The 13281-nt window shown below is 39.5% G+C and overlaps 2 non-coding genes across 2 annotated transcripts; both read left to right on the forward strand.

The window, feature by feature from the left end:
* Nucleotides 1–884: 884 nt before the first annotated feature.
* LOC141624464 (small nucleolar RNA R71) lies at nt 885–991 on the forward strand. The gene has a single exon (XR_012534270.1). It is a non-coding gene; the product is annotated as a small nucleolar RNA R71 (small nucleolar RNA).
* A 9242-nt stretch (nt 992–10233) lies between these two features.
* Nucleotides 10234–10340, forward strand: LOC141624019 (small nucleolar RNA R71). The gene has a single exon (XR_012533830.1). It is a non-coding gene; the product is annotated as a small nucleolar RNA R71 (small nucleolar RNA).
* Nucleotides 10341–13281: the final 2941 nt, after the last annotated feature.

The raw sequence follows: 13281 nt of genomic DNA on the forward strand, positions 1-13281 counted from the left end.
ACCTTGTACCACTCCTCAAGTGAATGGCACTAACCGTTTCATGTCTTGGGGGATTACTTTGAGATGGTAATTGCCCCTTTTGTCTTTGTGAGCTTGAAGATGCTAGTTGAGTCAATTGGGTTTTCAACATTTTGGTGTGAGCTAGGATGTTGTTGATGGTGATTTCCTTTGCTTGACTATCCTTTTGCATTTGAGTGAAAAACTCTTGTTAATTCTTTTGCATTTGGAGGACCGCTTTTTGAACATCAAAACCTTGGTCATTTTGTTGATTGTATGGAGTTTGATTTTGGTAACCTTGGTTTTGGTTGTAAAAGGGTCTTTGATTTTGGTTTCTCATGGGAGGTGGGGTGTATGTTGGTTGAGGGTTTTGAACATTTTGGCTTTTGTATGAGAGATTTGGATGGAATTTGGTGTTTTCATTGTAATAGTTTGAATAAGGGGTACCACTGTTGTATGCTTGAAAAGCATTCACTTGTTCATTTGTTCCCCTACATTCACTTTGGTCATGTCCCAAAGTTTCACAATTCTCACATATCCCACTTGGGATTGATGAAGATGCCGTCATGGCATTAACATGATGCTTTGGTGATTTTTAGGCTTCTTCAAGTCTAGCCATAGCTTTTTCAAACTTCAAATTGATGGTATCAATGTGAGCACTAAGTTGAGCACCCAATTGAGTAATGGAGTCCACTTCATGCTTTCCTCCTCTAGTAGCCTTGCGAGGTCTACTATATTGTGAGTTATGGACCGCCATTTCCTCAATTTTGTTCCAAGTTTGATTGTCATCAACTTCGGTGAACATTCCATTTGATCCCATGTTGAGAATGTTTCTTGAGTCTTCATAAAGACCGTTCCAAAATTGTTGTACCAAGAACCACTCGCTAGGTCCATGATGAGGACATGAGCGACAAATTCCTTTGAATCGCTCCCAAGCTTCATACAAAGATTCCTCATCTCTTTGCTTAAAGCCCGTAATTTGAGCTCTTAGCATGTTAGTCTTTTCCGGTGGATAGAACTTTTTGTAGAAAGTTAGAGCCAACTTCTTCCAAGAATCAATTCCGAGAGTAGCCTTATCAAGGCATTTCAACCATTGTTTCGCAATGCCAATTAGAGAAAAAGGAAATAAAACCCATCGAATTTGGTCTTGAGTTACACCGGTTTGAGAAATCGCATCACAATAGTCGCAAAAAGTTTCCATATGAGAATGAGGGTCTTCACTAGGCATCCCCCCAAATTGGCTTCTTTCGACTAATTGGATAAATGCGGATTTGGCAATAAAATTTCCGGTTAAGTGTTGTGGTGTGGGAGTACCATTGGGTAGGTTCTCCTCGGTTGGTACGGAATGTGATGAAAACTTAGGCATTGTGGGTTGATTTTGTGTTGGATTTTGCGTTTGGTTCTCCTCGCCTTCTCTTGCAAAAGGGTTGATGAACTCAATATTATTTGGTTGAATATCTACAACCTCACCAATACCTCTCATAGTTCTCCTAACAAGTCTTCTATTGGTTGTCAAAGTCCTTTCAATTTCGTGATCAAAGGGTAACAAGTTACCTTGTGATCTTCTAGACATGCAAAATATCAAACAACTCGAAAATAATTAGAACAAACCTTGAGGAGTTTTACTTCCACAAGGCAAAGAAAGACACAACTAATAACAATACAAGAAAATCTAAATCAAGTTAACACCGTCCCCGGCAACGGCGCCATTTTTGGTCGTGATCCCTTATGAGGGGTTTAGTTTTCAGTACTTGTCGTTAGGAGCACCTAGACCAAAACACAATTTATAACTTCAAAAACAACTCTACAATTAGTAAAGAGGCAAGTAAAGGTCGGATCCCAAGGGACGGGAATTGAGATGAGATTTTCTATTGCAACTAGTGGTGTCTAAGGGTGTCACAATTTGGGGTTTGAAGTAGAAGATCACTAAACTAAATAGCAATAAAAGTAAACAAGCAAGATGATTAAAAAGGGATGTAAACAATTTATAAAAGGCACTAGGGTGTCATGGGGTCATAGGGGATTCATGGGAATTGATCATACAAACATATTCTCAAATTATAAGCAAGCAATTATTGTTGTGATGGAACGAGTTGGTTTATATCTTACAATCCTAGGAAAGTTTGGGTCCCGGAGCCGAATCGATTAGATTGTACAACACCTACAAGTCGACTTAATCTTCCCTACTCAACTATATGCATGGTCTAATGAGACTCGAGTTGGTTTATGTCTTACAAGTCTCATTGAAAACATAGGTGATAGGTAAAAAAATGCAAGGATTCATAGGCTCACATTTCATCAAACATAACATGTGCATAAGTTGAGATCACAACAAGCAAGCAAATAAACTATGAAAACATATTAGATTAAGCATGAATCATTCCCCATGTCGTTTCCCCTAATTAACCATTAACCCTAGCTAAGAAAAGTACTCACTCATTATCATGTTGAACATGCTAGCAAGGTTGTCAATCATACCAACAAAGTGAAACATGATGAATAAATGAAGATAATTAACAATAATTAAAAAGGGATTAAGAGAATTATACCTACTAATGATTCCAATAAGAAAGTAAAGAATAATAGAAGTACTTGATGATAGATTGTAAGGTTGTCAATCTCCCAATAATAACCCAAATAGTCTTCAATTACCCAAAATAAAGGATGAACAAGAGAGAGATTAAGGAAATAAAACTTGTATTAAAACTTGATTAAATGTTGATTACAAGATTAAAGAGAGATTTGATTGATATTAACTACTCTAAAGATTGCTAAGAAGAACATGCTCTTCTAATTAGACTAATGGGGTATTTATAGTGGGGATTAGTTACATAAATTAGGGTTTACTAAGGGCTTAAATGACGATTAAGTCCTTGAGGAATCGCCGGTCTCTAGGGAGACTCCGGTCTCTTTTTCGCCGGTCTTAGAAAAAGATGCGCATCCTTCCTTGAAGTTTGTAGAAGACGAAATAGCTGTAAGGGAATCCGGGCGTCTTAGGCACGGGACGGGCGGATTTGGGTGTTTCTGGACGGGCGTCCAGCTGGGGAAGACACTCGGATTGGCGGGGTTTTGGACGGGCGTCTTGTGGAGGAAGACGCTCGGATTGTACCTCCTGGACGGACGTCTTGTAGACAATCCGCCCGGATTGTCTTACAGCTTCGTTCCTTCTTCTTTTCTTCCTTTTTCTTCATAGAATCCTTGAGGATTTCCTCGGGGATGCAAGGATCTTTTCTCATCATTGCCCATCTACTATAGTATGTACAAAGGCCTTCTAATCTTGTCTCTCCTTGATGCTTGGTCATTGAATTCAATCAATTTAGCTTCATTTTGCCATGAAAATGCAAGGTTTGCACTCCTTTCCTACCAAGGACACAAAACCTCAAAGAATATGCAAAACAAAGGACTAAAGACAATAAATGACCCAAATATGCACTAAAAAGCATGGGAACAAGGGTAATTCGGGGACTAAATATGCTCTAATTATGGTCACATCAAATATCCCCAAACCGATCCTTTGCTCGTCCCGAGTAAAGAGGTGACAAAGACTAGGACCATTATTTAAACTAATCTAATAACATAGCCGATATGAGACAATTAGCGGGTCTCACTCCGCCCCTTCAACTCACAACAAGACAACCATGAGGTAGGATGCCTTCTTGCAAGGCAAGGTGGGTCTTGCCAAAAGGGCGACACATCCAAGCATTAAGCACACAAAATCAAGTAATGGATGCATCTACAAAAGAATAGCCACTTTCCTCATCTAAGTGGCTGAAATTATCTACAAGGGAAACAATTCAAGGGTACACACTCCTTCATAGATGCAATTTCTTCAAACTACTAAGCCTAGAAGGATACCAATAAATCACCTCCAAATTGTGTCAAGCTAGGGTACGTTTGTCCTCAATCGTTAAATGCTTTTGTCAAGAATAGACTCCCTATGGTGTTAGAAACACTGGAGGATCGCGGAATTTCCCCTCTTGCCTAGACAAGAAGAAGGGTCGTCCCCTCTCTACCATGCACAAAAATGGATACGATTGATAAAGGGATCGATAGATATTTGAGTTTCATTTTAGGAGTTTGCTTTGTTGTTGTTTTTCCCCCCAATTTCTTTTGGCATTTGACATTTGAGAACACTTTCTTTTGCCATTTCTTTTGATTTTTGGCATTTCAATACTTGACAACTTTTCAACTTTTCTTTGCATTTTCTTTTTGAACATTTTCAAAGTCACCCCATATGTAGTGAGGGTGCCTTATATTTGAAGCATAGGAGTTCTATTTTTTCTCCTCTTTTCATTTGATGCATTTGCAAACTTTCTTTCACTTTTAATTTCATTGAACTCAAATCAATTTCTTTTTGTGCCCATTCCCTTTGATGACAAAAATGTGGTAGAACATGGATGATGGATGGATGCATGGTTTCAAGGGTCACCTTGGAATAAACGGTAGCCAAGGAGTTATCACACCACAAGGTACTCTTGACTAGGCCTTAATCCATGGGTCAAAGGATACTAGCATGACACATCCTAGGGTGTTTTACAAGTATTCTAACAAGCAAAGTCTTAAAAAGAAAAAGCATCTACTAGGGCCTACATACACTTGTCAAGCTTCCCAAGTAGACGGTTTTACAAAATTTTTCTAACCATGCAAACTACATGCCATGATGCAACTAACATATATAAAACCTAATGCATATGATTCTACCAACTAATATGTCAAGTATTCTAAATGCAATCCTAAATTCACATTGTTATACCGCATCAATCAAAATAAAGCCACATAGTCATTAACATAAAGAGGAAAAAGGAGATTGGAAAGATCATACCATGCGGTCTTTAATATCCTCATGTCTCGGATGTGGCGTAGTCAATCAATGTGAACAAAGATAGAACAAATACAATATATACAACAATATATACATGACTACACTACAAAGGAAATGAACTTGTTTTTGGTTTTTTAATTTTTCAAATTTTTTGAAATTTTTATGGTTTTTCGAAATTTTTTGATTTTTTGATATTTTTGAATAAAAGTTAAGTTAGAATTCCCCATCTCCACACTAATATGGGCATTGTCCTCAATGGCCAAAATGATGGGAAATTATGCAAACATGATGCATGAATTCTACACTAAATGCAAGCTATACTATACTGCACTACATGATGCATGGGTTTTTGTTTATGACGGAGAGCGTAATTTAGATTACCTCCCGTTGCGTATGCATGTACTTCCCCAAACCGAGATAGACATTATTTCTAATGTCCTAAAGTTGGGGTAGTTCATGCACACAAGATGCAATGCATGAAACTAAATTTGTCATTTTGGATTTTCAAAAGTGGGAACAATAAGAACACCTCAATGGGGCCGAGGTGTTAGTCCTCTATGTTGCTAGGACTCTCCAACCATGATCAAGATAAAATAAATAAAACAAAGAAAGAAGTATACAAACCTCAAGAGGGTAGGAGCCTCCAAAGCTTGCTAGTCTTCCACCATATCATCATTGTCATCATCTTCCTCAATAGAAGTGGACTCATCACCACTTCCCTCTTCACTTCCTTGCTCACTTCCTTCATCATCTTCTTCTTCTTCTTCATTAGCCTCTTCTTCTTCATTTACCTTTTCATCAATGCCTTTATCAACAACCTCATCACCGACAACCTCATTGTCACCCGGTCTCTCACCCCTAGATGCACTTGGAAATAAGACTTCCCTATCCGCACAACTAGGCAAAGGACATAAAGGATCAAGTAGTCCTTGCCTCGCTAAATGGAGGAGGGGTGGATATTAGGCTAAGTATGCATCTTCCCGGTCCTTATAAGCTTGTTTGTGCACCTCTTGCATAAGTAGAGTCATGTAGTCATTTCCCGCTTCAACGCCTTCGGGTTTGAACTCTTGATATTTGAATGGATAGGGTGGTGTGACAATGGAGGAGGAGGGCATTTCAATTTCACCCCTTTGTTGACGGATGATGTATTCGGATTCCTTTGAGAGGGGAAGACGGTAGTTTGTTCTATGAACACTCAAACGGCATATCTTGGAAGGCAAAGTAAAAGATCTAGCATCATTGGTGAGCCACCCATATTTGGTGTCAAGAGGATTATGCGTAACCCACTTGTACTTGTTAATCATGACATCCATGTCAATGAGATGACCCCCTTTTTTCGCCACATACTTTCTATCCTTGTTGAAATTCGGATCAAAGTACTTGGCCAAAAGAGTAACTAGACCTCCATTTACGATAAAAGCGGTGCCTTGCTTTCCACAATCAACATTGAGCCATTTTTCCACCAAAAGTCTTAGAGAATTGTAAGGCTTGGTGAATTCCATTCCAATATTTAAGGCCGACTCAAGTAGAATAGAATCGAGCTTGGTAAAGTGGTTAGTGTCTTTTCTTGCAATGATATTATTCCCGATGACCTTGTGCCACACTCTAATGCCCGGATGGTGGACTAATAGAGCGCGACAAGCATGAAAGTTCTCAAATTTCTTCCCGGAAATCGCCTCCCAAAGAGGAGCGGGGTCATATTTTTCGGGCTTCTTGTAATAACGAGGTGAATCACTAAGACCTAATGCTTTACTCAAGTCATCAAAGGTGATGCGCCTATTCACATTGGCAAGGCGAAACTCGATGTATTCTCTAGTCTCTACCTTAGTCACTTTCAATGAACTCAAGAATTCCAAGGTAAGGGAGGGGTATGTCAATTCTCTTGTAGCAAACAATTTTCCCAACCCCATGGCTTCAAAGAAGGCTTTTGTTTGTTCAAGGACACCCAATTTGTTTAAGGCATCTTCACATATGAATTTGGTGGGTAGAAAGGATTTCTTAGCATACTTGGCAAATGTATCCCTATGGGAGTTAGAAATGAAAATTACCTCCGGATAGTTTGATAATTGAGCAATTTCCGGAGTTGATGATGTTGTTGCTTCTAAGGGAGGATTTTGTTGTTGTTGAACTTCCAAGTTTGCACTAGCAACCACCATAGCCAATGAAGCTTTCTTTGCTTGAAGACATTGTTGCCTTGTTGAGAGTGCCTTTACCTTAGGTGCCTTTGTTGATCCTTTTGTTCTTGCCATTGATGAATATACCAAGAAAAGAGTGAAAATCTTCAATTTCCAATTATACCCAAATCGATTTTAAGATGAAAGGCTTTGCCTTTGTATTTCGAAAATCGACTCAAAGGTTGAAGATTTTGGTGCTTGGATTGATTTTTGTTGGAAGAGGAGTGATTAATTGTTGTTAAAAGGAAGTTTGGATTTGATTTTGTTGAATTTGGTTGAGGAAATCTTGTTTTGGTGATGGAGAGGATGAGGGTTTTGGGTTTTGGGGTTTTTGGTAGTGTCTTGAATGAATGAATGAAGAAATGAATGTGGGAGGGGTATTTAAAACACCCGAAAATTTTGAAACTGCAGGGGAAGACGGGCGTTTTTCCTTCGGGACGCTCGGATTCTGCCTATTCTGGGTTCAGGATTCTCGCCTAAAGACGGGCGTCTTTCAGCTGGGACGCTCGGATTCTTTGACTGCGGGACGAGCGGATTCTGCTGAAGACGGACGGATTCTGATACAGCAAGCTTTCTTATTTTGCACTGGCAAAAAGACGGGCGTCTTTCTGCAAAGACGAGCGGATTCTTCAAGATGAGCGTCGTCTCTGCTGGGACGCTCGGATTCCTCGACAGTCCCAAATTTTCAATTTTTCAGTTCAATTGGACGGGCGGATTCTGCCAAAGACGGTCGGATTCCCTAAAGACGAGCGGATTCCCCTTAAGGACGCTCGGATTCTCCCTGGTCTACCCGGATTCAGTTCCATCCGTGCACTTGCATATCCCGTGTCATTTTTCATTCTTCAAATCCCGTGTTCCTCATTGTAGGGGCACTACTAAGGCATGAATAGCCTAGGCAATTGCTATCCCCACACTAAGCTAAAGCACTACACATCAATTAAATCATTAGTCCCTCCCTCACTTCTCTCAAAAATGATAATTACCTTGATCAAAGCGTAAAAATCCAAAAATGACAAAAATGCAATGTAAGAATTAAAATGCAAGTTAGGGAGTTAGAAATATTTAAAAATGGTGGTTTAGGGAGGACTCCACCAAACTCTCATCCTTAGTGAGATGCCATGGGGGCATGTCCAAGGTGTTGTTGATGTTGCTCAACACCTTGAAAAAGTAGTCAAAAGCTTGTTCATTATCATGATAAAGATCTTCAATAGACCTTTGCCCTTGTTGTCCTTCATGTTGGTCTTGATTGATAGCATTACCAATGTAGGGATTTAAAATCCCTTCAAACTCGTTGTCCCAAAGACCACAAACTTCAGCTACTTGATCACTAAAGATCTCTTGAGTTGATAGAGAGAACTCTCCCACTTTCTTGTCTTGGCCAATGAGGCCATCCTCTTCATTGCTTGACTTTGGTGAGCTTTTCAAGCTCTCTTTGTTACAATTCACTTGCTCTTTGAATGGAGCATCATCAATTTTCTTCTTCCATTGGAATTCCGACTTCTTCCTATCATCCTTCCGGCTATAATGATCAACCATAAAATATGGTTCATGCAAACGGGGAGCTCTCATGGTCTTGTCAAGATTGAAAGTTATGCTCTTATCTCCCACTTCTAGAGTGAGCTCTCCATGCTTCACATCAATCACCGCACCCGCGGTGTACAAGAAAGGTCTTCCTAGAATGATTGGAATGTTGGAGTCTTCTTCCATGTCAACAATGACAAAGTCCACCGGGATGAAAAATTTCCCAACTCTTACAGGATCATCTTCCCATATCCCTAATGGTGTCTTCGTCGATCTATCGGCCATTTGGAGTGTGATATTGGTGCATTTAAGCTCTCCCATCCCTAACCTTTTACTCACCGAGTACGGCATAACACTCACACTAGCCCCTAGATCACATAAGGCTTTGTTGATCGTGGTGTCGCCAATGGTACACAGTATTGAGAAGCTTCCCGGATCTTTAGGTTTTGGAGGTGAACTCCCTTGAAGTATTGCACTACTCACCTTAGTGAAGGCGATAGTCTCAAGCTTCCGGATCGACTTCTTCTTTGTGAGGATGTCTTTCATGTATTTTGCATAGGCCGGCACGTGATTGATTAATTCCGTAAAAGGAATTGAGACTTCCAAATTCTTCACAATTTCCATAAATTTTCCAAGTTGGTCATCAAATTTGGGCTTGGCTTGACGACTTGGAAAAGAAGTCTAATCACAATGGGCTCCTTCTCCTTGACCTTGTCTTCATTTTTCTTTGAAATTTCTTCTTTTGATGGTTCTCCATCCTTGGAGTTTTGCACAACTTCTTCTTTGTCACTAGCTTCCACAACTTCATCCTCAACTTGCTTCTTCGGTGCTTCATACGTTGTACCACTCCTCAAGTGAATGGCACTAACCGTTTCATGTCTTGGGGGATTACTTTGAGCTGGTAATTGCCCCTTTTGTCTTTGTGAGCTTGAAGATGCTAGTTGAGTCAATTGGGTTTCCAACATTTTGGTGTGATCTAGGATGTTGTTGATGGTGATTTCCTTTGCTTGACTATCCTTTTGCATTTGAGTGAAAAACTCTTGTTAATTCTTTTGCATTTGGAGGACCGCTTTTTGAACATCAAAACCTTGGTCATTTTGTTGATTGTATGGAGTTTGATTTTGGTACCCTTGGTTTTGGTTGTAAAAGGGTCTTTGATTTTGGTTTCTCATGGGAGGTGGGGTGTATGTTGGTTGAGGGTTTTGAACATTTTGGCTTTTGTATGAGAGATTTGGATGGAATTTGGTGTTTTCATTGTAATAGTTTGAATAAGGGGTACCACTCTTGTATGCTTGAAAAGCATTCACTTGTTCATTTGTTCCCCTACATTCACTTTGGTCATGTCCCAAAGTTCCACAATTCTCACATATCCCACTTGGGATTGATGAAGATGCCGTCATGGCATTAACATGATGCTTTGGTGATTTTGAGGCTTCTTCAAGTCTAGCCATAGCTTTTTCAAACTTCAAATTGATGGTATCAATGTGAGCACTAAGTTGAGCACCCAATTGAGTAATGGAGTCCACTTCATGCTTTTCTCCTCTAGTAGCCTTGCGAGGTCTACTATATTGTGAGTTATGGACCGCCATTTCCTCAATTTTGTTCCAAGTTTGATTGTCATCAACTTCGGTGAACATTCCATTTGATCCCATATTGAGAATGTTTCTTGAGTCTTCATAAAGACCGTTCCAAAATTGTTGTACCAAGAACCACTCGCTAAGTCCATGATGAGGACATGAGCGACAAATTCCTTTGAATCGCTCCCAAGCTTCATACAAAGATTCCTCATCTCTTTGCTTAAAGCCCGTAATTTGAGCTCTTAGCATGTTAGTCTTTTCCGGTGGATAGAACTTTTTGTAGAAAGTTAGAGCCAACTTCTTCCAAGAATCAATTCCGAGAGTAGCCTTATCAAGGCCTTTCAACCATTGTTTCGCGGTGCCAATTAGAGAAAAAGGAAATAAGACCCATCGAATTTGGTTTTGAGTTACACCGGTTTGAGAAATCGCATCACAATAGTCGCAAAAAGTTTCCATATGAGAATGAGGGTCTTCACTAGGCATCTCCCCAAATTGGCTTCTTTCGACTAATTGGATAAGTGTTGTGGTGTGGGAGTACCATTGGGTAGGTTCTCCTCGGTTGGTACGGAATGTGATGAAAACTTAGGCATTGTGGGTTGATTTTGTGTTGGATTTTGCGTTTGGCTCTCCTCACCTTCTCTTGCAAAAGGGTTGATGAACTCCATAGTATTTGGTTGAATATCTACAACCTCACCAATACCTCTCAAAGTTCTCCTAGCAAGTCTTCTATTGGTTGTCAAAGTCCTTTCAATTTCGTGATCAAAGACATCTTCTAGACATGCAAAATATCAAACAACTCGAAAATAATTAGAACAAACCTTGAGGAGTTTTACTTCCCCAAGGCAAAGAAAGACACAACTAATAACAATACAAGAAAATCTAAATCAAGTTAACACCGTCCCCAGCAACGACGCCATTTTTGGTCGTGATCCCTTATGAAGGGTTTAGTTTTCAGTACTTGTCGTTAGGAGCACTTAGACAAAAACACAATTTATAACTTCACAAACAACTCTACAATTAGTAAAGAGGCAAGTAAAGGTCGGATCCCAAGGGACGGGAATTGAGATGAGATTTTCTATTGCAACTAGTGGTGTCTAAGGGTGTCACAATTTGGGGTTTGAAGTAGAGGATCACTAAACTAAATAGCAATAAAAGTAAACAAGCAAGATGATTAAAAAGGGATGTAAACAATTTATAAAAGGCACTAGGGTGTCATGGGGTCATAGGGGATTCATGAGAATTGATCATACAAACATATTCTCAAATTATAAGCAAGCAATTATTGTTGTGATGGATCGAGTTGGTTTATATCTTACAATCCTAGGAAAGTTTGGGTCCCGGAGCCGAATCGATTAGATTGTACAACACCTACAAGTTGACTTAATCTTCCCTACTAAACTATATGCATGTTCTAATGAGACTCGAGTTGGTTTATGTCTTACAAGTCTCATTGAAAAGATAGGTGATGGGTAAAAAATGCAAGGATTCATAGGCTCACATTTCATCAAACATAACATGTGCATAAGTTGAGATCACAACAAGCAAGCAAATAAACTATGAAAACATATTAGATTAAGCATGAATCATTCCCCATGTTGGTTTCCCCTAATTACCCATTAACCCTAGCTAAGGAAACTACTCACTCATTATCATGTTGAACATGCTAGCAAGGTTGTCAATCATACCAACAAAGTGAAAGTGTGAAACATGATGAATAAATGAAGATAATTAACAATAATTAAAAAGGGATTAAGAGAATTATACCTACTAATGATTTCAATAAGAAAGCAAAGAATAATAGAAGTACTTGATGATAGATTGGAAGGTTGTCAATCTCCCAATAATAACCCAAATAGTCTTCAATTACCCAAAATAAAGGATGAAAAAGAGAGAGATTAAGGAAATAAAACTTGTAATAAAACTTGATTAAATGTTGATTACAAGATTAAAGAGAGATTTGATTGATATTAACTAATCTAAAGATTGCTAAGAAGAACATGCTCTTCTAATTAGACTAATGGGGTATTTATAGTGGGGATTAGTTACATAAATTAGGGTTTACTAAGGGCTTAAATGACGATTAAGTCCTTGAGGAATCGCCGGTCTCTAGGGAGACTTCGGTCTCTTTTTCGCCGGTCTTAGAAAAAGATGCGCATCCTTCCTTGAAGTTTGTAGAAGACGAAATAGCTGTAAGGGAATCCGGGCGTCTTAGGCACGAGACGGGCGGATTTGGGTGTTTCTATACGGGCGTCCAGCTGGGGAAGATGCTCGGATTGGCGGGGTTTTGGACGGGCGTCTTGTGGAGGAAGACGCTCGGATTGTACCTCCTGGACGGGCGTCTTGTAGACAATCCGCCCGAATTGTCTTACAGCTTCGTTCCTTCTTCTTTTCTTTTTTTTTTCTTCATAGAATCCTTGAGGATTTCCTCGGGGATGCAAGGATCTTTTCTCATCATTGCCCATCTACTATAGTATGTACAAAGGCCTTCTAATCTTGTCTCTCCTTGATGCTTGATCATTGAATTCAATCAATTTAGCTTCATTTTGCCATGAAAATGCAAGGTATGCACTCCTTTCCTACCAAGGACACAAAACCTCAAAGAATATGCAAAACAAAGGACTAAAGACAATAAATGACCCAAATATGCACTACGAAGCATGGGAACAAGGCTAATTCGGGGACTAAATATGCTCTAATTATGGTCACATCACCACCCGGTGATGATTGGGCCGCATGTTTGGTACACGGAACGATTTATGAAAATTCGTAAGTTTATCGTCAAGTGATAGCTCAAATACTTGTGTATACCTCATGGTCGTCATCTAGGTGTCATTACGGTCGTTTTGGCAGTAATTAGAGTTCATTTGGAATCCGGGTCAAAAACCGTCTTCATTTCCTAAAATCGTCAAATCCTGAGTCAAAGCAATGTGCTTGTCTACCTAAGGTTAGGATGTCATAAAATGTTGAGATTATATCTCATTTTGAGTCTCATGTCACTTCATTAGCTAAACTAAAAGTTTACATTACAAAATGTGCAAATGACAACCCGAAATTTAGGCCCGTTTTACGAGGCGATAACGGCTTTTTTGGGTCAGGCTTATTTCACAGAAAGTTCTAGATCTCTTTCTTAGCTTTCCAACGCCACCAAAATCACCTTATTCCGAGTATTGTAGAGAAAGTTATGCCTAAA

Source organism: Silene latifolia, chromosome X, assembly GCF_048544455.1.
Source record: "Silene latifolia isolate original U9 population chromosome X, ASM4854445v1, whole genome shotgun sequence".
Lineage (NCBI taxonomy): Eukaryota > Viridiplantae > Streptophyta > Magnoliopsida > Caryophyllales > Caryophyllaceae > Silene > Silene latifolia.